Here is a 25,582-nt window from a genome sequence, read left to right on the forward strand (position 1 = left end):
TGTCTTTTTTACAGAGAGCTGCTCAAATGTCCAAATGAGTTGAAATTTGCAGCGAACCTCACGCATCAAATTATCTACCACCCCAAAAAAATTGGAATTTTTTGAATTTTTCTAGTATTTGTTTTGAATTTTTTCGTCACCGTGGGTGCAGCTGAGCCCGAGAGCAGAAACGCCGCACTCGCTTTGGTCTTGCTATTTTAGTCAAAATGTAGTTGATCTACTCCAATGTATGAAAATGTTGTCGATGAAATAAAAGAAAATTGCCCAAGAAAATATTTGTTCATGGCCGTGGCGGACCGGATGCGTCCGCGCGTTGGGCGCACGGCTACCGCATCCCAGGACAGGCCCTGACATGACCCCATTGGCCACCCCAAACAGACAGAATTCGGGCTAAACGGACTTCCGGATGGGGTCACGCGCTGGAGTTGGCCTAATTTCATTTCTGTGCAATGGTTTTTATTCGTTCGGATCTCTCTTGTTGAGCAGCAGGTACGGAGGGATGTGGTACTGCCAATGTGTTCGCCAGCCGCACCTTCTTCCTTTACAGACGGAAACGGAAGAGATTTAACACAACATCTTGTAAATTCTGTTACAAACTACTGTACTGTGTATCCCCATTGTAGTTTCGTACCTCCATGGGTTTCATCTCTACTATCTTACGGCAATGAAACTTCAGTCTGTAGTTACCACAAAGACAAGTTTGTGACATGAAATTGCAGTAACAGACTTCCATCTCGACAACATCTTATGATTTGGATCTCTACTACTATTGTTGCAAACTCAAGGGATTCACTGAAACAACATCTGTTCAGTTGCCCTGAATCTTTGACGAATAACTGCAAGCAAAAGACTATGAACTGACAGTTTACTGCAACAGCGGGAACGCAGAAATGACCTTTTCAACTGATCAAACACGCCTCGCAAGGGTTATTACAGACTCCTCTCACGGACATGCAAAACATACATAAAACACTTCGGTGTGGATTCAACCAAAGCATCATTTCGTATTCAGCGATTTCTTGAGACCATGAAGGGCACCCCACATGGCAGTTAACACAATGAAGAGGAGTACCCCGGTGCCAATGGCGTACTTCAGACCAAGGTTCATGAGCAAGTTTACCAGCAACCCCGCAAGAACCACTCCCACGAAATTCGCGGACAAACCTGACCAGAACGGCATGCCAAGGACGGACGCGATGATGGTGCCGGTCCATGCTCCGGTGCCTGGGAACGGGACAGCGGCAAACAGCATCAGCCCGAGCCACTGGAACTCCTCGACTGGCGCAGCCTTCCGTCGCGCCCGCTCGAAGAGGAGGTCCATTATCCGGGTCGCCCAAGCACTTCTCTGCGAGAGGAAGGTTGCGAGTTTCTTCAGGTAGAGGATGATGAATGGCACAGGCACCATGTTCCTGGAGAAACAGAGAGTACATATCAAGTTCTATACATATAGCATTAAACAATTTCTGAAGAGAGATCACACGTTGCTGATACTAGAGTGACAACTGGCTTTACATTTTAGTTGGGCCACCGTAAAATGACAGTAAAACATCATCACGGCCCTATATATCAATCACCAGGATAAAAAACTACTAACATCAATGCTGAATAGCACTTGGCTTCCACATCATCCGGATTCCCGTATTTTATGCATGCGGATGCCACATCACCTTCCTGCCTACACCCTCCTATCTCACTCTCTCCCTCTCTCTTCTGTCTTCTGCACACTACAAAAATGGAAGTGCAGATTTTCTCCGAATGTTGATGTATTGGAATTCTTCTGCTGGGATGCGTCTTCTCTCGTGAGGCTTGGGCAGCGGTTCTGACGGCTTGGGGGGAGATAGACTGAATGCCTGACCTGAATACAGACTTGGTTGACTGGTGGAGCTCGCGAGTGACCAAGGGGCGGAGTGCCAGGGATACTCGAACGGCGGTCTTGCTCGTTGACATAGTATTCAACAGCGCGGCTCCGTCCACGTGTGTGGTTCTTCAGAAGGTTTGCGACGAGGGGAGGGACTGGAAGTTGGCAAAGCTACTGAGCTCTGCTCTTCTGATGGAGTTAGATGTGGGGTGGGCTGTTAGTGAGTAGTTGATTCGGGAACCTTGGGCCTCCGGCTGGCTGGAGGTGTTGTAACTGGTTTCCGGTGTTGTACTGGCCACTTTAGCTTTGCTTCTTCTATGATACTGATGCATCCGCTGGGATGTATCCTTGAAAAAAATTTGTATTGGAATTCTGCAGGAGGTTGTCGAAGACGTTTCAAATAGAGGTGACACTGACCTTTGTAGTAGTGAGGTGGGCAGCAGTTGAGTCGGGTGGTTGGGGCTTAAGAGGGAAGAGCTTGAGAGGAAGATCGACACGTTCATCTCATCCTCTTACAAACTGAATACATGTACTCCAATATTAGTACCATGTCCTAGTTTCTCTCAGGGGAAGGGGGCTCCTATTGCTTGTCCACATTGTGGCGGATGTCCTGGGCAGCAGATTTTCTGAGGACTTCTTCAGAGCTGCTAATGGTACAAGAGGTGGGATCCTGGTTGCCAGCACAGATGATTTTGCTATTTCCTTCAACTATAATGCCTCAGGCTCTCACTTTATTACTGGTACTATTACTGATCTGACCGATAATGCTGCTGTGTATGGGCCTCCAGAGGACAGTGATAAGATTCTTTTTCTCAACGAGATTAAGAGCATAAAGAATAGTGTGTTGCCTGATTGGATGATTCTTGGAGACTTTAATCTCTCATTTGTCGTGTCTGCGACGAAAGCAACTCCAACATTAATCTCAGAATGATGGGCCGCTTTAGAAACTTGATTGAGGATCTTGAGCTCCAGGAAATTGCTCTTAATGGAAGGAGGTTCACCTGGTCTAAGGAAAGAGAGAACACGGTTCATTAAAAAATCGATCGTGTTAATCTTGGGAGCTGAGCCACTTGTAATATCAGTTGTCTCCGGCCTCAGCTGCCATTTTGCATTACTGTTCAATGGTCCTCCAGAAGATGGATCTCAAGCACTATAAAGGTTCAGATATGAGGCTTATTGGCTAATGATGGAGGGATTCAGAGAGAAGCTGCTTGAGGCAGGGCTAAACCTGTTCGCTTGAAGGATGCTGTAAAGATTCTGCACATCAAAGCTTTCAAGAACTGCTCATGCTCTGAAATTGCGATATACAAGATTAAAGAAGGAAGTGAGATTGAGAAAGGAGGTAGCCAATGAGGCGATTTTCCAGCTGGACCTTGATCAGGAGGAACGTGAGCTATTCGCTAAGGAATGAAACCAACGGCTGAACTAGCTGTAGTAGCATCGTGGTATTTATGGTGGCAACATCAACAACTTGTTAAAGGAATGGCGATTCAAACACCGGAGAGAACAGCTATGTCCATTCGAGTTCTAGCAACAAATTATATTCGATCAATGACCCCAAAGATGCCAGCCCGTATGAAGGAGCATATGTGAAAGAAACCATGTACTGGAAAGGTGAAAGTTAATGTAGATGTTTCCTTTCATGCGGACACTTTATCTGGGGCCTGTGGAGCCATTGCGCGAGATGAACGCGGAGATTTTATAGCTGCTGCTGAATGGTTCCTTCAGCATGTTTGCGACGTTGATTCGGCAAAGATAACAGCTATTAGAAACGGACTGTACCTGCTCGGAAGTCCGGGGTGCAACAATGCCGATATTGAATCTGATTGTTTGTTTGCAGTGGAGTCTGTTCAGCTGATGGATGCAAATTTTGGCCCAGATGTAGCTCTTATTTCTGAATGAAAGCAACTGTCAATGACTTCGCAAACATCTCCTTTATGCATTGCTTCCGGGAGGCTAATCAGGTTGCAGATGAGATAGCTAGGCACTCTTTTAGCACTAGAAACTCAAGTTCCTAGGATACTGTAATCCCTGACTTTATTTCTCACTTACTTGTAAATGATATGACAATCATATGAGAGGAATAAAGTCTATTTGCTGTCAAAAAAAATGAAACCTTCGTTTTCTCTTGAAATCAAAGCTGCTTGGCTTTGCAGCACTTGACAGAGTGAGATGGGTCATAGATCTTGTATTATGTGGACCAAATCTGTAGATGCAAACACAAAAGTTTTTCACGTTAAAGCGAATGATCCCGAGGAGGAAGAATCACATTCCCGCTCTGAAAAATCTGATGGGTGAAGAGACATGTGACCATGATGCTAAAGCTCAGGTGTGTTTAGAGTTATATTAGTGCCTTTTGGCCTTTTGCATTCTAGTCTCTTGGCATCCCTTGTACATGTATATATGTTGGCATTTGCCCCCTGATAATATCAAGTTGCTATTCCTAACAAGGTGCTACTGCATCGCTTCACTTCCCTGATCAAGGAGGCTTGCCAGAGACTTTATGGGGTTTAGCTGGGCCTTTGTCTGTGGGGTGTTCTTTCCGGCGAGGCCCCCTGTCCTCCTCGCCCAATCTCTCCTGCGGCACCTACTCCACCGCCGACGCCACCGGCTCTTGCAGCAGATGCTTCTGGTGATGATAGGGCTACAGCCAAGGTTGCTGCTGATGAAGCGGCTGCTGCTTATGACCAGCAGGTCTTGGCTTATTCGGAGGCTCTTTCCGTTTATCGTGATGATCTGTCTGCTTACACTCAGTGGTGTGATGATGATGCTCATGCCGTGGCTGTTCTCACTTCCAGCGTTCTACCTCTACCTCAGTTTGCTTCTGAGTTTATGGGCTTCGGTACTGTCTTTGAGATGTGGGCTCATTTTCGCCAGCGTTATCAGCCCTCTGGTGAGGCTCTCTACTTGTCTGTGGTCCGTCAGGAGCATGCTCTTCAGCAGGGAGACTCCACTATTGATGAGTTCTACACTCAAAGTTCTGCTATCTGGCGCCGGCTTGACTCCCTTCGCACTGCTGTTTGTGGCACTTGCCCATGTTGCCAGACTGTGAGGTCAGACTTGGGAGTTTCAGCGCGTCTATGAGTTCTTATCGCGGCTCAATGGAGAGTTTGAGCCTCGACGTGCTCAGTTGTTTGCTCGTGGCCGTGTTCCTATTTCTGAGGTGCTTTCTGAGCTTCGTGCTGAGGAGACTCGCCTCCGTGGTGCTAGTCTGCTTCAGGTTCCCTCTGTGCTCGCTGCTCAAGCTGCTGCTCCACCCGTGTCTTCCCGCTCTAGTGCTCCGCCGCTACTACCCAACCTTATGGTAGTGAGGGTCGCTCTCGTCCTCGTACTCACTGCGGCTACAGCACCAGGGATGGTCACCCGGAGTCTGAGTGCTTCAAGAAGCGTGATATGCGTAATAAGGAGCCCAATTCATCTACTGGGACCCGTGCTTCTTCCTCGACGTCGCCTACTGTCTCCTTGACTGAGCAGGATATTATGAAGCTTAAGCGTCTACTTGTTGCTTCAGGTTCTTCGACAGGTACTGCAGGCTCTGACTAGTGCTTCCAGTGCTGAGAGATCACCATCTACACAGTTAGGTACATCCTCATGGGTTCTGGATTCTAGAGCTTCATTTCATATATGTTCTGATTCTTCTGTCTTGTCCTCTCTTAGATCTCTAGATTTTCCTATTAATGTTCTTACTGCTGATGGTACTCCTCTTCCTGTTGCTAGTCGAGGCACTCTTTCCACTTCTTCATTTCATGTTCCAAATGTTTCTCATGTTCCTCGCCTTACAATAAACCTATCTTCTGCGAGTCAGCTTACTGATTCTGGTTGTCGTGTCATTCTTGACGTTGGTTCTTGCACTATTCAAGATCGTCGCACGAAGGCTCTAGTTGGGGCAGGCCCTCGCCGCCCTGATTCTCAGGGACTTTGGGAGTTAGACTGGCTTCATGTTCCTTCCGCTGCCACCAGACCCGCTAGTCCATCTGCCTTCGTCGCTTCAGCTACCAGCTCCTTCCAGCAGTGGCATCATCGACTTGGCCACCTCTGTGGTTCTCGACTATCGTCTTTTGTTCGTCGTGGTCTTCTGGGGCCTGTCTCAGGAGATGTCTCCTTACAGTGTCAGGGTTGTAGGCTCGTGGTCTTATGGGGCCTGTCTCAGGAGATGTCTCCTTACATTGTCAGGGTTGTAGGCTTGGTAAACAAGTTCAGTTACCTTGTCCTACTAGGGAGTCGGTGTCTCAACGCCCTTTTGACTTAGTACATTCTGATGTGTGGGGGCCGTCTCCCTTCGCTTCAAAAGGGGGTCATCGATACTATATTATTTTTATAGATGATTTCTCTCGCTACACTTGGCTTTACTTTATGTCTTCTCGTAGTGAGGTTCTCTCTATTTATAAGTGCTTTGCTGCCATGGTTCACACTCAGTTCTCTACACCTATTCGTGTGTTTTGTGCTGATTCTGCTGGCGAGTATATATCAGAAATATTACGTGGTTTTCTTGCTGAGCAAGGTACTATTGCTCAGTTCTCTTGTCCTGGTGCTCACGCTCAGAATGGTGTGGCTGAGCGCAACCATCGTCACCTTCTTGAGACAGCTCGTGCGATGATGACTGCCGCCTCTCTTCCGTCTCATTTTTGGGCTGAGGCTGTCTCCACTACTACATATCTCATAAACATTCAGCCCTCATCTGCTCTGTAGGGTGGTATTCCTCTAGCATCTTTCTGATCGTTCTCCTGATTATTCGGCGCTTCGGTTGTTTGGTTGCATTTGCTATGTCTTGCTTGCACCTCGTGAACGCACCAAACTGACCGCTCAGTCTGTTGAGTGTCTTTCTCGGATACAGTGATGAGCACAAGGGCTATCGGTGTTGGGATCCTATCAGTCGCCGGATGCGTATTTCCCGGGATGTGCCTTTTGATGAGTCTTGTCCCTTCTACACGCGTCCATCCTCCTCTGCTTTTTCACTGGAGGACCTCTCTTTTCTTACGTTTTCGGATACACCTCCCCCTGTGCCCAGTATTCCTATTCCTCGTCCCGCTGTTGCAGATCCGACGCCGTCCTCTCCCATGGATTCTTCTGCTCCCTCATCGCATGATTCTCGACCTTCATCACCGATGCCTTCCCCTTCTCCACCTTCATCACCGATACCTTCTCCTTCTTCACCTTCATCATCGATACATTCCCCGTCTCCACCTCCAGTGATTCCACCTCTTCCCTCCTTTCCTTTCCATTATACTCGTCGTTCACGTGTTGTGCATAAATGTGCCATCTACTTCTGGTGCGTCGTCCTCCTCATCCCAGTCGACTTATGGTCTTCGGGCTCGGCCTCGCCCTCCCCCTAACCGCTATTCTCCTAGTCGATATGGTCTTTCGGCTGTACTTGAGCCTACCTCTTATCGCGATGTTGTTGTTCATCCTGAATGGCAGTTTGCAATGGCAGAGGAGCTTGCTGCTCTTGAGCGCACTGGCACGTGGGATCTTGTTTCTCTTCCTCCCGGTGTTCGTCCCATCACTTGTAAGTGGGTCTACAAGGTTAAGACTCGCTCTGATGGTTCTCTTGAGCGTTACAAAGCTCGTCTTGTGGCTCGTGGCTTTCAGCAGGAGCATGGTCGTGATTACGATGAGACTTTTGCTCTTGTGGCCCATATGACCACTATCCGCACACTTCTCGTTGTGACCTCTATTCGTCATTGGCCTGTTTCTCAGCTTGATGTTAAGAATGCCTTTCTTAATGGTGAGTTGCATGAGGAGGTATATATGCAGCCACCACCTGGGTATTCTATTCATGATGGCATGGTATGCCGTCTTCGTCGCTCTCTCTATGGCCTTAAGCAAGCCTCTCGCGCCTGGTTTGAGCGCTTTGCCTCTGTGGTGACCACCGCTGGTTTTTCAGCAAGTGCTCATGATCCGGCGCTGTTTGTCCACCTTTCAGCTCGTGGTTGGACTCTTCTTCTTCTATATGTTGATGACATGATCATCACTGGTGACGACCCTGAGACCCTGAGTACATTGCCTTTGTCAAGGCCCGCCTCAGTGAGCAGTTTCTTATGTCCGATCTTGGTCCTCTTCGTTACTTTCTTGGGATTGAGGTTTCCTCCACCTCTGATGGCTTTTTTATTTCCCAAGAAAAGTATATCCAGGATCTTCTTACTCGTGCGGCTCTTAGTGATGAGCGCACTGTTGCGACTCCTATGGAGCTCAATGTTCACCTTCGCGCTTCTGATGGTGAGCCCTTGTCTAATCCGACACGTTATCGTCATCTTGTTGGGAGTCTTGTCTATCTCACTGTCACTCGTCCGGATCTCCTATCATGTCCATATCCTGAGTCAGTTTGTTTCTTCTCCCACTTCGGTACACAATAGTCACCTTCTTCGTGTTCTACGATATCTTCGTGGCACGATCTCTCGCCGTCTCTTCTTTCCCCGTTCTAGCTCGTTACAGCTCCAGGCCTATTCGGATGATATGCGGGCTAGTGATCCTACGATCGCCGTTCACTTTCTGCTTATTGTATTTTTCTTGGTGGTTCTCTCATTGCCTGGAAGACGAAGAAACAGACTGTAGTTTCCCGTTCGAGTGCAGAGGCTGAGTTGCGAGCTATGTCTCTTCTGACGGCGTTACGATGGTTACTGGAGGATTTTGGTGTTTCTGTTACTACACCTATCACCCTCTTGTCAGACAGTACAGGTGCTATCAGTATTGCGAGGGATCCTGTGAAGCATGAGCTTACCAAGCATATTGGTGTTGATGCTTCTTATGTGCGCGCTGCTGTGCAAGATCATGTTGTTGCTCTACAATATGTACCTTCTGAGTTACAGCTAGCAGACTTCTTCACGAAGGCCCAGACTAGAGCGCAACATGGATTTCACCTTTCCAAACTCAGTGTTGTGGATCCACCATGAGTTTGAGGGGGGGGGTGTTAAGTTATATTAGTGCCTTTTGTCCTTTTGCATTCTAGTCTCCTGATAATATCAAGTTGCTATTCCTAACAAGGTGCTACTGCATCGCTTCACTTCCCTGATCAAGGAGGCTTGCCAGAGACTTTATGGGGTTTAGCTGGGCTTTTTTTCCTGCAACTCCCCTCGGCTTATCTTCTGCAACTTGATGATACTTTATCGCTTACAGAGCTCAAAGACACCATCTCCATCTCCATGCTGAGAAGGCTCCGGGCCCGAAGGGATTTACTGGGGCTTTTGACAAAACCTGTGGGGATATCGTGTGCTCGGACCTTCTAGCTGCCCTAAATCAAATGCATGAGTTGAGAGGTGATCACTGGCACCTGCTGAATACTGCCAATATTGTTCTCATTCCAAAAAAAGATGTGGCTTCTTTTTTTTCTCGAGAAAATGCAAAGACTTTGCGTTTCTTTTCATTGAAAAGGTGGGGAAAAAGTTACATGCCTCCTAGGAGACGGTTTACAGAGAGCATTACAAAGGTTTTAATGGACGTCCCAGGTGGCTGGGAGTACCAGCCGAAGGCCTGAGGCCCCGGCCCGAGCCCAGAGGGCGGCTTCCGCTCTAATTTTCTCTGTCAAGAGGGGGACAGATGGTCGATCTCATTCGAAGACACAAGCGTGGCGCTGCTTCCAGATCATCCATCCTGTCAACAGCGCAATGGTGGTGAGTCCCTTGCGGAGTGGTTTGGGGTCGTCTCCTTGGCAGCGAGCCACCATTCGTTGAGGAAGTTCTCGCGGTCCGGTGGTCTGCAAGTCATCCTTAGCCAGGAGAGCGTGTCGTGCCGAACCTGCCTAGAGAAAGTGCAAGAGACAAGCAGGTGGTGAATTGTCTCAGGCTCTTGGTCGCAAAGTAGGCAGCGAGGGTGGTGCTGTAGGCCGCGGCGTTGCAATCTGTCGGCAGTCCAGCACCTGTCCATGTTGGCTAGCCAGTGAAAGAACTTCACTTTCGGCAGTACCCAGTTCTTCCAAATCAGCTTTAAGCGCGGCAGCTCGTGGTTACCAAGGAAGCTCACTTGAAGAAAATACCTCTACTTTTCCTCAAACTGGGCTTTGCTAAGGCGTTTGATTCAGTCAGATGGGATTTTTCTGCTTGAGGCTCTTCAGGCTTATGGTTTCAGTGCTCGTCGGAGGGATCATTTTTCGTTGACCCTGAGTTCTTCCTACTCAAGAGTTCTGCTCAATGGGAGGCCTGATGGCACTTTTATTCATAAGAGGGTTCAAACAGGGAGACCTGCTTCCCCCAATGCTCTTCATTTTGCCCCTGGAACCTTTACAGTGCATTCTGACCAAAGCTACTGGTCATGGCCTCTTATCCCCTGTCATGCAAAGAGCTGAGAAGATGAGAACAAGTTTTTTATGCAGATAATGTCGCTCTCTTCTTGAACTCTATCAAGGAGGAGCTTGCTGTGGCCTCAGGCCTCCTTCATTTCTTCGGCAATGTCTCTGGTCTTCAGGTGAATCTCAGCAAGTGTGTGGCCTAGCCTATTCGCAGTGACCACCTTTTGGTGGTTTGCTGGGGTCATTGACATGCAACTATTTAGGGCTTCCTCTCAGCACAAGGACCCGTAGAAGAATTGAATGCCAACCTCTCTTGGACAGAATTGAGGTTGAAGCCATGGAAGGTAAAATTCATGTAGGAAAGGGGCGTATAACGCTTATCAATTCTATGCTGACTGCGCTCACAAGTCACAACCTACTACTTCTTCACTGCTTTTCCACCGTCAAAGTGGATTATCAAACGATAGACAAGATCAGGAGAAGTTTTCTCTAGTGGGGATAAGAGGCACACGGGGGTAGTGTTTAGTAAGCTAGGTGAAAGTCTGCTCGTCTACATACTGTTGGGGCTAGGAGTGAAAGATTTGGAGCACTTTAGCAGGGCGTTGCGGTTAAGATGGCTATGGTTCAACTGGGACAATGTGGACAGACCATGGAAAGGACTGCCTCTTCCTTGCAATGCGACCTGTCAGCAGCTCTTTGCGAACTACACTTCGACTCACATTGGGAATGAGGAAAAGGCCTCATTCTGGTTCGACGGTTGCTTGATGGAGTCGATATGGCTCCCAGCTTATACCGGTTGGCCTCTAGGAAAAGTATCTCTGTTTGAGATGGGATCAGGGGAGGACAGTGGATGAAGGGCCTTGAAAGTATTAACTTGGAGGAGGAAATTGGCATGTTCTTGCAGATTTGGTCAGGGGGGAGGGGGGGCTTAGAAGCTCATAGCCTGCAACTCTTACTCGGGGTGTCTGCATATGATAGCTAGTTCTTCGGCAAATTCATTGTAATGACCTCCTGAAGATTTGGCATGTTCGAGCTGAAGGAGAAGTGCAGTTTTTCCTCTGGCTTCTCCTGCAGAACAGACTGCATACCGCGGAGACAGGCTGCAATCGAGAGGCTGGCCGCACAATGATGTGTGTGACCAGGTGCTGGAATCGGCGAACCATCTAATGCTGGGATGTTCTTTTGCTAAGCAAATTTGGTTTGCCTTCTCCTCCTCTCATCCTAGAGCTTCTGCAATTGCCCTGAGGTCTTCCGTCGTTGGCCGGTGGAGAAAATCTTCACTTGGAGTCAAAAATCCCCAAGGCCAGAAGATTGCACCTATGTGATTTATGTAGTCTGTCCCCCTGTGGAAGGAGCGCTGCCACGGGATCTTCCAAAATGCCCAGGCCTCCTCCGGTGAGAGCATGCCTTTTCATTCATGCTGACCTTCCATGTACAGGCCAGCTTGATCGAGAGTAAATGGCATGTATTTTTCTTTGTTTTTTAGCTGGTTTTGAGCTATGTACAGACTTCCACTTTCTTTAATTTAAAGCAGAGCTCAGAAAAACAGGCAGGGAAAGAGGTACCTATGTTTTGGGGGACTAAGAGTGAAAATTTGTTTATGTGATAAAGTCAGCAAAGCATATAACTTAGGGTCAAAATGTGAACCTTTTCCATTCAACTACAGTTGCTAACTTGCTAATTTCAGTCCCTTGATCATAATGTGCTCTCCTCAGAATCAGCTGTAATACCATGTAGGAACAGCAAATCTGTAGTAGTAACTAGTAAGCAATAATCAAGTGTCACTATCTCTAAACCTTAGCAATGCACAACTAGAGAACTACCAATTAACCTGAGCAAAAACAGACAATAGCTAAGTTGTCTTGAGATGGCCGTCAGTTAAGTAGCAACCTCAGTTCCACACTCACTAAAATGAGTCATATATTAATATTCACTTAGTTTGCATGTTAGGATAGATATCGTTTTGCAACAGATGACTTATCTGCCATTTAAACTTGTGTGTTGCCCTTTATTTGGGGCAGTTCTAATCCTTCAGGTTTAGTACAAAATGGGGTTTATTTCAACAGGCAAAAATAAAATGCTACAAAGTCAATCCACTTCGTCATTAGTTAAAACTGTCGAACACCTTGAGGAACTGACACTAAATCTACTCAAATGAAGCATTGACACTGGGGATAAGAAATGTACCCCAAAACTGCCAGGACGGTCAGCCGGACGGGGTGAAGACGCATCCAATACCCGGCAGGAATTGCTCCGCGCAGCTCGAGCACCGGCAATGTGGAAGTGTGAACACGACGGCGTCGTCGGGCCAGCCGAGCCTCCGCAGCGAGGCCGCGACCCGTAGCCCGAATCCAGAGGCCTTGATGGAGTCCACCGCCGCCGCCAGGGCCACGCTGCGGCATCCGAGCAGGGCGGCGGAGCCCAGGAGCGCGCCCAGCGCCAGCCGCCCCGCGAGCGCGGCCCAGTCGCCGGGCGCCTGGCCGCGCTCCTCCGTCGCCTCACCGCCGCCTCGCGCCGGCGCCGACGCGCGCGCGGCTCTGGCGACGGGAGCGAGAGGTTTGCGGGGAGGCGGCGGGATTCCGGGAGGAGCGGAGGCTGGAGCCCTGAGGCAGCGGAGAGCGGGCGGCGGAGCCGCGAAGAGAGGCCTCCGTCTCCAAGATGCCGGCGGGAGAGGCGAGGGCGCGGCGGCGATAAGTGCGGCCGCCATGGCTTTCCCGGTGAAGGAGAGAGGCTGCTCTCAGGATTGCCGTCGCGGCGGTGGCGCTCTGCGGGTTTGGGTCGGTACGGACGGTGGTTACGAGATGGGGAGGGGTCGTCGGAGGAGCGCCCGAGGCCACTGCGGCGCCATAGGACGGACGCGAGGAGAGCGGAAACAGAAGATGGATTGCTGACTGTTAATAATAATTTCGAAAAAGAAATAGGTTTTCGCCCGACCAAAATTCTTTTGTAAATCAGGTCAAAAAAAGAAAGGCGATGCTCGACCGGCAGAGCGCCAGATCGGTCCACTCCCCTGCAGTTGGATTGAAGCAATGCGTGCGTTCAGGATTGCCTTGACCGGTTGCAAGTCGCGCGCAACACCGTTGTCTTCTCTGGGTAACCACTTCTCCATCACAGTCGTAGCAAAAAAGTCCGCCGATCTCAACTTTTCTCTTTGATTATGGTTGCGACCGTCACGCAACCCGTATTGTTGTGGCCGCGGCGTCACTTCCATCGGTTGCAGCACATTGCCACATCGACGCTTAACCATGTTATCGGGCACACTAAGCTTAACAAGGGGGTCATGGTTTCCAGTCATTTTATTGGCCCTGATGAAAATCATGGAGGGGAAAATTCTTATAAGTGCCCGATGCCTCAACGGAAGGAGGCATACATTCGCTTGATTTTTTGCAAGCTTTCCAGGTGATTACTCGCCGGTAGTGGGTACTCACTCTCAATCAGATTGATGAGGCTAGGAACGCAAGAGGCCCGGGAGCGATTGCCCAGGCTGAGCCAGCACCCGAGTAGGACGCCGCGGAGGAGGTGCCGATTGGAACATGCTGACTACTGTAGTTTATAGCACAAAATGAACTTCTCACAAAATTATTTCATGACCTGGCCCTTTTAGAAACGCCACAAGCCGTGGCGTTGATGTCCTATTTGGAAACCCCAAACCAGCCTATGTTGCTTGCTGTTGGGAAACGTAGTAGAAAAAAAACGCCCAACACAACACCCAGGAACAATATGAAGATGCATATAGGGTTCGGATCATCGATCGTTACCGACTCTGGAGTGCGGTGGAAGTAGACGAGTCGGTGTAAATCGTACTTGGAGTTCCTCGAACGTCGGTGTAGATTGTACTTGGAGTCCCACGAACGTCGGAGACGATCCCACGAACCACACACGAACGATCCCTCGAACTGAAGACCGAAAGCACGGCTCTGGCGACGGGGGCGAGAGCTTTGTGGGGAGGCGGCGGGATTGCGGGAGGAGCGGATGCTGGAGCCCTGAGGCAGCGGAGAGCGGGCGGCGGTGCCACGAGGAGAGGTCTCCGTCTCCAAGATGCCGGCGGGAGAGGCGAGGGCGCGGCGGCGAGAAGTGCGGCCGCCATGGCTGTCCCGGTCGAGAAGAGAGGATGCTCTTGGGATTGCCATCGCGGTCGTGGTGCTCTGCGGGTTTGGATCGGTGCGGACGGTGTTTACGAGGAGAGGAGGGGTTGTCGGAGGAGCGCCTGAGGCACTGCGGTGCCATGGGATGGACGCGAGGAGAGCGGAAGCAGAGGATGGATTCTTGACTGTTAATAATAATTTCAAAAAAGAAATAGGTTTTCGCGCGATTTTTATGAAAGTAAGAACAGTTTTGCCGACAAAAATTCTGTTGTAAATCAGGTAAAAAAAAGATGATGCTAGATCGGTCCACTCCCGTGCCGGTGGATTGATGGTGGCAAGTATGTACTCTACCTGGGAACGAGTACCAGCAAGGTAGCACCAACATAGGGATCCTTCCACATAACGTGTAGTCTTTCTTGTCATTCACACCTTCCGTCGGATAGTTCGGCGATGCGCCATCGTCCTCAGTGATCCACCACTGATGTTTCACTGACCGAGCGATGCACCACGTGGCCACAATGACAAGGACATGGACTAGATTGTGCTAGGCAAGAGCCTAAGCTTGGGGGAAACTCATTCCCCTACTTACCCTTGCATGCATATTTTGTTTTCTTCTTTTGTTTATTTTCTTTTTATGTTGTCATGTCTACTTTTAGTTTTGCATAACAAAAGTTAGAGAAGATTTTGGTTTTATTTCTTGAAATTCTCTTTGTTGATGTTTCTCTATGAGCCCATAGGTTTGAACACCGCTAGCAAATTGGAAATGAGAAGAACAAAATGGAGAAGTGACTTGAGAAAAAGAGCAAGCAAACGCGAGGATGTATAATATATGACCTATCTCTCAAGTTTTATTAAGTTGATACTTTTATTTGGCTGGTTGCATTTAGGTTTCGTTCACAATGTTAGTTGAATATCAGTTAGTTATAATTCCCACTTCCTCTTGCTACTGAAACTTGGATGCAAAGCATGGTTTTAATTTTTAAAAGAAACCCGGTGAGAAAGGAAAAAGTTTTTGAAGAAACTCATGGGCTCGGAGTTTTGAAGGGAATGAGCACTTAAGGCACTCAACTCGATATGACTGAATTTGATTGACTTGATAGTACCTACTGATAGAGTTGTTTTGAAGAATGCATATTTGAGGTGATCGAGATTATGTCAAAGCTTGTCTGCAATATAAATCATGGCGCTTCAGCTTCTTGCTGGTTCCATGCCTCGTCACTATATGTTGCTTTACACGTGTAAATGTGACTTTGTCACCGTTGTCGAGCTTACGCTGAGATTGTTCGACTTTCTCTTGAGTGGCGTGTTTATGGTAAAGACCGGTTGCTGATCGCTACGCTCGTAAGAGATAAACTTGATCCATAGTGTACAAATTTAGGCCACGGGCGGAAAAACCTGATAAAACCCCATCATGTCTATCACATTTTGGCATAACCCCATTATCAAAGATTGAACTTTTGTCGAACAATGATCGATGGAAGTACTTGAGAGTCATGATTAGGAGGGACTAGTGGGTGTTAGTGAGATACTTGAGTACTATGTTTTCTTCTAACCAAAACCCTTGGTTGTATTTGTGTTTTGAAAAGCCCCAAAATAGATGCATCCTCTTGGATAATTTTTTGCTTGCTCCGCACTTAGTTAACTATGGAAGGTTTAACTTAATAATTATAACTTAGTGATATGAAACCATACGTGGCTAGGCAATGAGTTTAAGTGCAATCATTCAAATGCATGTATTTCTCTTAATTAAGATTGTAGATTTGTGAGAATGGACATATTATATCTTCACAAGCCAGTAAACTTCTTTCCACTCATTTATCAATCTCCCTTTCATTCTTTTAATTTCTTAGTTTCTCAAGGACGAGCAAGACTTAAGCTTGGGGGAGTTGATGGCTCAAGATTTTGAAGGAAATATGCCCTAGAGGCAATAATAAAGTTGTTATTTCATATTTTCTTATATCATGATAAATGTTTATTATTCATGCTAGAATTGTATTAACCGGAAACTTGATACATGTGTGGATACATAGACAAAACACCGTGTCCCTAGTAAGCCTCTACTAGACTAGCTCGTTAATCAAAGATGATTAAGTTTCCTAACCATAGACATGTGTTGTCATTTGATGAACGGGATCACATCATTAGGAGAATGATGTGATGGACAAACCCATCCGTTAGCTTGTCATAATGATCGTTAACTTCTATTGCTATTGCTTTCTTCATGACTTATACATATTCCTTTGACTATGAGATTATGCAACTCCCGGATACCGGAGGAATACCTTGTGTGCTATCAAACGTCACAACGTAACTGGGTGATTATAAAGATGATTTACAGGTATCTCCAAAGGTGTTTGTTGGGTTGGCATAGATCAAGAGGATTTGTCACTCCGAGTATCGGAGAGGTATCTTTGGGCCCTCTCGGTAATGCACATCATGATAAGCCTTGCAAGCAATGTGACTAATGAGTTAGTTACGGGATGATGCATTACAGAACGAGTAAAGAGAGTTGCCGGTAACGAGATTGAACTAGGTATGAAGATACCGACGATCGAATCTCGCACTACTGGAATCAGCTTCTTTGCCGTCCGCCATGGCGGACGGCAAAGGCACAGATCCCGGACGGCAAAGGCCTTTGCCGTCAGCCAGCAGTCGGCAAAACGTCCGGCTGAACGAGCGACGACAAAGGGCACTTTGCCGTCTGCTGGCGGACGGCAAAGGTCATGGCTCTTTGCCGTCTGCTGGCAGACGGCAAAGACTGCAGGCTCTTTGCCATCTTCTGGCAGATGGCAAAGAGACCAAATAGGCATCAATTCTGTTTCTTCTTATACCCATTCATTTTCACAGAAAATCAAACACACATATATATACATAGTAGCAAGTTTCATCCATACATAGTACCAATATAGCATATCCAACACATGTTACCAATAGTAGCAAGTTTCATCCATACATATACATAGTTTCATCAATATTACACAGTTTCATCCATAGTTAGCAAGTTTCACAAAGTCAAAACAAAAACTAAAGACAAGCACTCCATATCTGAAATTAGAAGAAATGACCTAAAACTAAATATCTATTTTCCTAAAAACTATCTTATTACTAAGATCTTCTCTGGATCTTCTTCTTTTCTTCCAACCTGCATAACAAAAACACTAAGAAAGAGAGAATGGGTTAGGAGTAGAAATGTAGCATTTCACTTGGTGAAATGCAATGCTGTAGGAGCCAGCACTTGAGATCAACACCAGAAAGTACTAATTTTTGAGAGATATCCAGATCCTGCAACAGTACATTAAGAGCAAATTTTGTCGCTAAATAAGCATTGCAATTATCACAGTACAACAAGCAAACAAACACAAGAGTCATGCCCATAAAGCAAATAGATATACAGGCAAGCATAGGTGCAGAGAAGCACATATAGAGTTAGTAATAAACTTGGATAGATGGTTCAATACAAGCACATTGTAACAGTACCCATAATAACTTAGATAACTTAACTACTTCTAAGTACTCAGAAGTAAAGCTGATTGTCCCTATTTTCAGTAAGTGATCATGCAAGAAGACAATTTCTTTTTATGGGTCTCAGTACCACTAGAAGGTCTCAGGACACAAGTTGCTCTTGCAGAAAAGATAAACAAACACATGCCACATATATTACCAATTTCATGGAAACAATAATGTTGGTATCTTTTCATATGCAGAGCCCTTTCTTTCTCCTCTTGGCTTAAGCCATCAAATTCACATGAGGCACCTGCAAGTCACTCCACTGTTGTTATGCTGTACAGTTCAACAAACACAATGACATAAGCACATCTTTTTCAAACAGGAAAATAGAGGGCTGAATTGTGGAGAGCAAAAGGGCGGCCTTGAAACTGATTGAACTAAAGGGTAGAGTTAGTATTATCAAGGCCAAAACCAAAAACAATCCCAGTTCTAACAGATGACATACACAAGTACAGACAAAAAAGGGCCATCTAAAATGTCTACTTGTTCTAGTGGCCAACACGTGGTAACAGGCAAAAACATCCACAAAGTCTCTCCTAAACCTCATAGCATTCATTGACAGCTGTCTTGTCAGGTGTGTTCTACTTGTTCATAAAGCCTCAATGTCAAGAGCAACATGGATAATGCTGGATACATGAGAACAGAGTCATATAACATTTCCAGTATCCAAATTTACTGTATTTAAAGCTAAGCTGAACATCTTGTAGGAACAAAAAAGAAAAAAAAATAGCTGAGTCTGAATCTGACCATGCTACAAGACTACACCAACCAGCTTCCTCAGATTTTGACGCGATAGGAGACGGATTGCCATTAGTCGACCAAAACTCTCTGACAATGCATCAGCAAAATTTTCCTAATTATCACGTCTTTCCTGCAAGAAGAATGAAGAACAATCTCTTGGATTACAGTGCACTCAGATAGTCAAAGTCAGAAAAATGTAACAGATACATGTCCTACCACTTTGAGTTGTACTAATAGATAAACTCAATGCAGAGTAATGATTTGAAGAGAACAAAGGCCTGACTTATATATAACACAAATAGGTCTGCATATGGATGTAATCAACATTCAGAAACACGAAGTGAAATTCTTGCAAAATCATAGGAATTCCTAATGATGCTATGAACAGCTTTACTAGGCAAAACAGAGGAGCGCCGGAGGTAGGGGTAGGGGTGCGGGGTTGGACCTAGGGCCGAGCACGGCAGAGAGGGTGAGAGGCGGGGTCGCGCCTACCCGCTGGAGGCGCGCCGGCCTCGTCCGTGCCCTTCCATGGTGGACTGCGCGCCGAGCCGGGAGAGCCGGGTGTGTGGATGGGTAGAGGGCGGGGGGGGGGGGGGGGCGTTGGGTACCCTTCCGGCTGGAGGAGACGAGGCGCGGTGGCACGCCGGCCGGAGGAGAGCAGAGGCGCGGTTGCGAAGCTCGGCCCGGAGCTGGTCGGGGTCGGGGGCGGGCAGCCTGAGCGAGTGGGGCTCCGGGTCGGAGGGGTCGTCGATCTTGAGCCCACGCTCGCACTCGGCGATGACCTCCTCGTAGGCGCGGTTGTCGCTGGCGGCCTCGTAGAGGAGGAGGGCGCGGAAGTGGGCGAGCTCGAGGGAGTCGGGCACGAGGTCAACGGCGCGGCGCGCGGCGAGGAGGGCAGCCTGGTGGTGGCGTGCGCGGGCGGCGGGGTCGGTGAGGACGGCGGCGGCGCGGGAGTGGACGGTGCCGTGGGCGCGGAGGAGGAGCGGCGACCCCGGCGCATCGGCGAGGCGGAGGAGGGCGCCGGCGGGCGAATGTGGGGGCGGAGTAGGGTTTGGTGGGGGGATGCGCTTCTTTCGGCCCATCGGGGGGAAAATGAGATCCACTGGTCAGATCCGAAGATAGCCCCCCTCTTTGCCGTCTGCTGGTAGATGGCAAAGATTCTTTGCCGTCTGCTGGCAGACGGCAAAGAGGGGGTGGACCATTGCAGTGTACTGGCATCCGCGGGCACCTCTTTGCCGTCCGCTGGCAGATGGCAAAGATTCTTTGCCATCTGCCAAATCTTTGCCATCTGCCAGCAGACGGCAAAGAAATAACAGATGACAAAGACCTTCTTTGCCGTCTGCCAATTCTTTGCCGTCTATTGTTTGGTAGCTGATGGCAAAGACCTTCTTTGCCGTCTGCAAGCAGACGGCAAAGAACTGGCAGACGGCAAAATCCCTGATTCCAGTAGTGTCGGGCAAGTAACATACCGATGACAAAATAAATTACGTATGTTGTCATTGCGGTACGACAGATAAAATATCTTCGAAGAATATGTAGGAACCAATATGAGCAACCAGGTTCCGTTGTTGGTTATTGACCAGAGAGGTTTCTCGGTCATGTCTACATAGTTCTCGAACCCGTAGGATCTGCACGCTTAACTTTCGATGACGATTTTGTATTATATGAGTTAAGTGATTTGGTGACTGAATGTTGTTCGGAGTCCTGGATGAGATCACATACATGACGAGGAGTCTTAAAATGGTCGAGAGGTAAAGATTCATATATAGGATGATAGTATTTGGACACCAGAAGTGTTCCGAGGGTACCGAGTACGTATCGGGTCACCGGAAGGGGTTCCAGGGTGCCCCCGGCAAACTATATGGGCCTATTGGGCCAAGAGGGGAAACATAGCAGTCAACATCGGCTGCTGCGCCCCCTTGCTAGCCGAATAGGAAGGGGAAAGGAAAGGGGGAAGAGAGAAGGAAGGGGAGGCAATTCGGCCTCCCCCTTCCTTCCCTCCTCTCTCCCCCTTCCTTCCCTCTCAGGAAAAGATGGTAGGGGGCGAATTGGACAAGGCCCCCAAGTAGGATTCCTCCTACTTGGGCCGCCCCATGGCTGTCCCCCTCCCGCTCCCACCTATATATATGTGGGGAGGGGGCGCCTAGAACACACAACAAATATTGTTAGCCGTGTGCGGCGCTGTCAGGACCGGTTTTTCGGGATATTAATTTTCCAGAAAACGGCCTTTGCGCTCACCAGCCCCAGGATTACTGTTAGCTGATGAGGCACCAACTTGATACAAGAATTCCAAGCAAAGTACAAAATATGCAGTACAAGACCATTGTGGCCTAGGAGTACAACACTTGGTTTCTAGTGGTTGATGGCGGAAGCGGTTTGTGGTCTATCTGCGTCTATGGGACTCCATTTCCCACAAGAACAGCTGACCAGGATAACTCCTATCTTCGCGAGGCTGCTATCGTCATAGCGTAGGTTCCGGGGCTGTCATCGCAATGCTATCCCCATGCGCGAAATCTGGCCAAGACAATAGCCAGGGACAAGCCAGTGAGTACGTTTGAATGTACTCACAAACATTTAGAACACGGGTATAATATAACAAGGGATAATCATGCTCCGAAATATTCATGATCATAACGTCTGTCACTAATTAAACGAAAATATGTGATGCACGCATGCAGGAAAAATATGAACATGCAATACGGGAGTAAAAATAGAATGCACTGACCGAGTGTCTGAAACGACTCCTCGAAAGGTTGCAAATAAATTAACAATGCCTCAGTCGGGCGTCTGAGCGATACCACATAAAGGGCTCATGAAGAAAAATTAAATAACAAGCATGCCGCAGTCAGGCGTCTGAGCGACGCCACATAAAGGGCTTATAAATAATAATTAAATAACAAGCATGCCGCAGTCGGGCGTCTGAGCGACACCACATAAAAGGCTTATAAACAATAAGTAAATAACAAGCATGCCGCAGTCGGGCGTCTGAGCGACACCACATAAAGGGCTTATAAAGGATAAATAAATAACAAACATGCCGCAGTCGGGCGTCTGAGCGACGCCACCTAAAGGGCTTATATAAGAATAATCACAGTGAATATCCAGGAGGTAGAACCATCCCAGGGATACTCATTAATTCAAGTAATGTAAATGGTTAGTCCATAATAATAATAAACATAATCCTCATGTGTCATAGGTCATAATCAAAGTTCTAGTCTAGCCGTTTCTCCATCCGAAGACCGTCACTAGATTCTAGTTTAGCTGTTTCTCCATCCGAACACCGTTACTATGATCCATCTCAGACTGAAGTCCTTACCCATGAACATGGCTATCCAAATAGATATGACCTCTGCAGAGGGTGTACTCTTTACCCACGAGTAACGGATTTATTTAGTCCATCGGGACTAATTCCGCCTACGGCCTTTTAATTGAAAACATGCCTGACCTACACACACCAGCTTAACTTACCGGTGTCTGGAATCACCCACGACACCTGTCAAGCAAAACTCTAAGTGGGGAGGCTACAACCTCGACGTAGCATGGGATCAAATTTATATCGCGCGCTCTAAGGGGTCCCCCCCTCTCGGTCCCAACCGGAAACACCCATGCCCCCGGACCAGGTGGCATGCCTACCGGATGCATCCGGTATCTTCCACCATGGCCTCTTTGTACAGTGTGTGCTTTGGTAAGGAGTTGACAACTTACTGAACCGTACCCTACCTGCGGCAGGGACAAGTGGTAGTACAAAACAAGTAGGGGAAGTTACTGAACAAGACTCGACCTACGGCCGACTCAGGAGGTCCAAGTATTCTCTGAATGGTTAGCATAACCAAAATGTTTCCATTAACAGACAGAATCACCGCTCATCAAGCCTCATCATGCCATACCGTACACACTCGTCTCGACGAGGAACTAGGGACAAGCTCGTGTCTACCCAAGACCACGACTCTCCCGGCTTCCTGCCGGTATGCATGAAAAGCTCGCGAGGATGATCACTATCACCAGCATATCCATTCTAACAGTAAAGCATCTCCAATATGTACTCATGCGTGTGACTTTACCGTTACATAAAAATAACGAATGCTCCAAGTCAAAGTGGTGTTGTAACTGTATCAAAACACCTCACGAAAATATTATGCCAGAGTTCAGAATGCTTGCCTTCAATAATATGCAAGGGGTGCACTTTTTGAAAGTTTTCTTCCCTCTCTCCATTCCCTATTTTGAAAAACATTCAAACAACAAATATTTCAAAACAGTACAAAAAGTTGTCCCAAATATTTTTGAAATAAATCTTAAAATAAACTAGATGAAATTTGAGGGAGGTAGGAAAAAGAATCAACTCATTTGGAGTTTTATTTTAAAAGATATAGCCAGTCAAAGTTGAGTCAAAGTTCTGTTTTAAATAAAACAGAAAAAGAAAACGTTTCGGGGGGCTTACGCTTTCTGTTCAGCGAAAACGTATTTTGCGAAACACGTCTCCACTTAAAACACGCGTCGGCGGGGCTGGGTCGCTAACAGTGGGTCCAGGGGGGCCCACTGGTCAGGTTTGACCATTCCCCCCTCTCCCTCCTCTTCCTCTGCCCGAACGGGGCGGGACTCCGGCGATCGCCGTCGACGAACGGCAGCTCCCCACGGGTATCCGAGGGCGGGGATGGACCTGCCAGACCGGGGCGGTCCTCTCGGTGGTCGTTGGGTCGACGGTGGTGGGAGGAGTCGCCGGCGGCGAGCTCCGCGGCGGAGAGGGCTACGGGAGTGAAGGGGGTTTTGGGCTCCGGTGGTTTCCGATCGAGGCTGAGGCGCTGGGCAGCTCCGCAAGAACAAGGGGAAGCGAGTGGTGGTGTTGGATGGGCGGGGGCTTGCCGGGTTGCGACGAATGGCACCAGAAGGCAGCGGCGGCCGAACCGGCCGGAGGTGGGGAAGATGGCCTCTTCCGGTCAATCCACGGCTAGGGGAGCTCTAGGGGGGAGGCATGAGGTCGCTTGAGTGCTCGGAGGGGCTCGGGGCCTCCTTTTATAGGCGTTCGAGGCTGGTCCCGCGGCGGCTGTGGATAAGAACGCTGGCGACCGTCGCTCTGTAGCCGCAGGGCGACGTGGCGGCGACGAGCGCATGCCGACGGGCTCCAGGATAAGCTCGAGTTGTTCACAGGGGCAGATGGCGCGCTGGCGTGGCTTGGGCGGCGCCGTCCGTGGCAGGAGCTCACTGCCGACGCTGGCGTGCCGCCAAAAGCTCTGACGGCGGCGCTGTAGGGCGCCAGGGGTGGCGTGGAGAGTGGGCGAGGGTAGTGCGCGGCTCTGCAGGCGAGCAAGGGCCAGGGGTGGGACGCGGCGAGGGCGGCAGTGCGACGCGGCGGCTCGGTGCGCACGCGTGCAAAACGTGCGCTCTGGGCGCGCCCAGAGCACGCACGGGACGTGCTCGACGAAATGCCAGGGCAGCCTAGAGTGCGAGAGGGAGACTGGCAATTAACAGGACTAGGTTATGGATAGCTAGGATCTTAGTGGACAAGGTTGCTGGGTCAGTGGATCAAGTCCAAAATGCAAACTAGGAAACATGCCAAAACTGACTGTGCACACCAAGTGTTCGACAGAATGCCAAGTGCATCTAGGCAACTCTTGGAGTGGCCAAAAACTCCAGATCAGGGTCTCCCTGGATGTAGGTGATGATGTCAAGGTCATTTGGGCAAAACCAGAAACTTGCTAGTGCAAGTTTTGCAAAACTACAGTTTTGGACAGAAAGAAAAAGGTCTCATTGCATGCACTTAAAATCCTCCAATGGGTCCACTCTCCTAGACTTAAGGGTTTTGTAGGGAGGGCTACCAGCAGGAAAAAGCTCAGGGTCACTAGAGCAAAATAAAATAGGGTTGCAGTACAAATCACCAAACTGGACCAGAATGAAAAAGAGGTTGATTCACTCAATTTTTTCAAAGAACATCACTGGTTTTTAGCATAAAGTTTAATTATATGCATCTACTGACATCTCCAAACACTTGGAAGAATTTTTAAAGGAATATTTAAATAGGTTGTAGTGCAAAAATTCCTACTGGACCAGATTTGAAAAGTTGATGTGGAGCTCAAAATCTCCAATAACCAAAAGATATTTTTGCATAAAAGTGATTTGGAAACATCCCATGACATCCCCAAATTTTGGTGGAAATTTTAAAGGCATTTGCCAAATGGTTGCAGTGCAAAACAGGCTCCAAAATTATGAAAGATCATTTTTAAAAGAGTAAAGCTCAAGAAAAAGCAGACCTTGCAATTAAATCCACTGATAAAGAATTGTTTCATAGAGAGAGCACGCAAGTCCAACAATATCTTTTTAAAGTTTCCCACTTGAGGTAAAAACTCATAATATCAAAAAAGGGTAAATCTAGACAAATGGAAAAGTTTAATTTCTTGGCAAAATTTTACTTTATAAAACAAAGTCAAAATTTTGGGGTGTCACAGGCGCCCGCCTCCACAGTTTACGCCTACGGTCATATTCACACAGTGCTTAGGCGAAGTCCTGCGCAGATCACTTCACCATCACCGTCACCACGCCGTCGTGCTGACGAAACTCTCCCTCGACGCTTTGCTGGATCAAGAGTTCGAGGACGTCATCGAGCTGAACGTGTGCAGAACTCGGAGGTGGCGTACGTTCGGTGCTTGATCGGTCGGAACGAGAAGAAGTTAGACTACATCAACCGCGTTGTCAAACGCTTCCGCTTTCAGTCTACGAGGGTACGTGGACACACTCTCCCCCTCTCGTTGCTATGCATCTCCTAGATAGATCTTGCGTGAGCGTAAGATTTTTTTTGAAATTGCATGCTACATTCCCTAAAAGTGGCATCCGTGCCAGGTCTATGCGTAGATGATATGCACGAGCAGAACACAAAGAGTTGTGGGTGGTGATAGTCATACTGCTTACCACCAACGTCTTATTTTGATTCGGCGGTATTGTTGGATGAAGCGGCCCAGACCAACCTTACATGACCAGGTTCAGTAGACCGATTCCACCGACAGACATGCAACTAGTTTTGCATAAAGGTGTCTGGTAGGTGTCTATTTCTCCAACTTTAGTTGAATCAAATTTGACTGCGGCCGGTCCTTTTTGAAGGTTAAAACAGCAAACTTGATAAATCACCGTTGTGGGTTTGATGCGTAGGTAAGAACGGTTCTTACTAGAAGCCCGTAACAG

At 48.0% G+C, this 25,582-nt stretch overlaps 1 long non-coding RNA gene and 1 pseudogene across 1 annotated transcript; both read right to left on the reverse strand.

The window, feature by feature from the left end:
- Window positions 1-695: 695 nt before the first annotated feature.
- Window positions 696-12,963, reverse strand: LOC109770534 (uncharacterized; annotated as a pseudogene).
- Window positions 12,964-17,095: 4,132 nt separating this feature from the next.
- Window positions 17,096-18,372, reverse strand: LOC141022521 (uncharacterized). Its single transcript, XR_012183760.1, has 2 exons — window positions 17,826-18,372; window positions 17,096-17,306 (listed from the first exon to the last, which is right to left on the reverse strand). It is a non-coding gene; the product is annotated as an uncharacterized lncRNA (long non-coding RNA).
- Window positions 18,373-25,582: the final 7,210 nt, after the last annotated feature.

The sequence above is a fragment of the Aegilops tauschii genome, chromosome 5 (genome assembly GCF_002575655.3).
Source record: "Aegilops tauschii subsp. strangulata cultivar AL8/78 chromosome 5, Aet v6.0, whole genome shotgun sequence".
Taxonomy (NCBI): Eukaryota; Viridiplantae; Streptophyta; class Magnoliopsida; order Poales; family Poaceae; genus Aegilops; species Aegilops tauschii.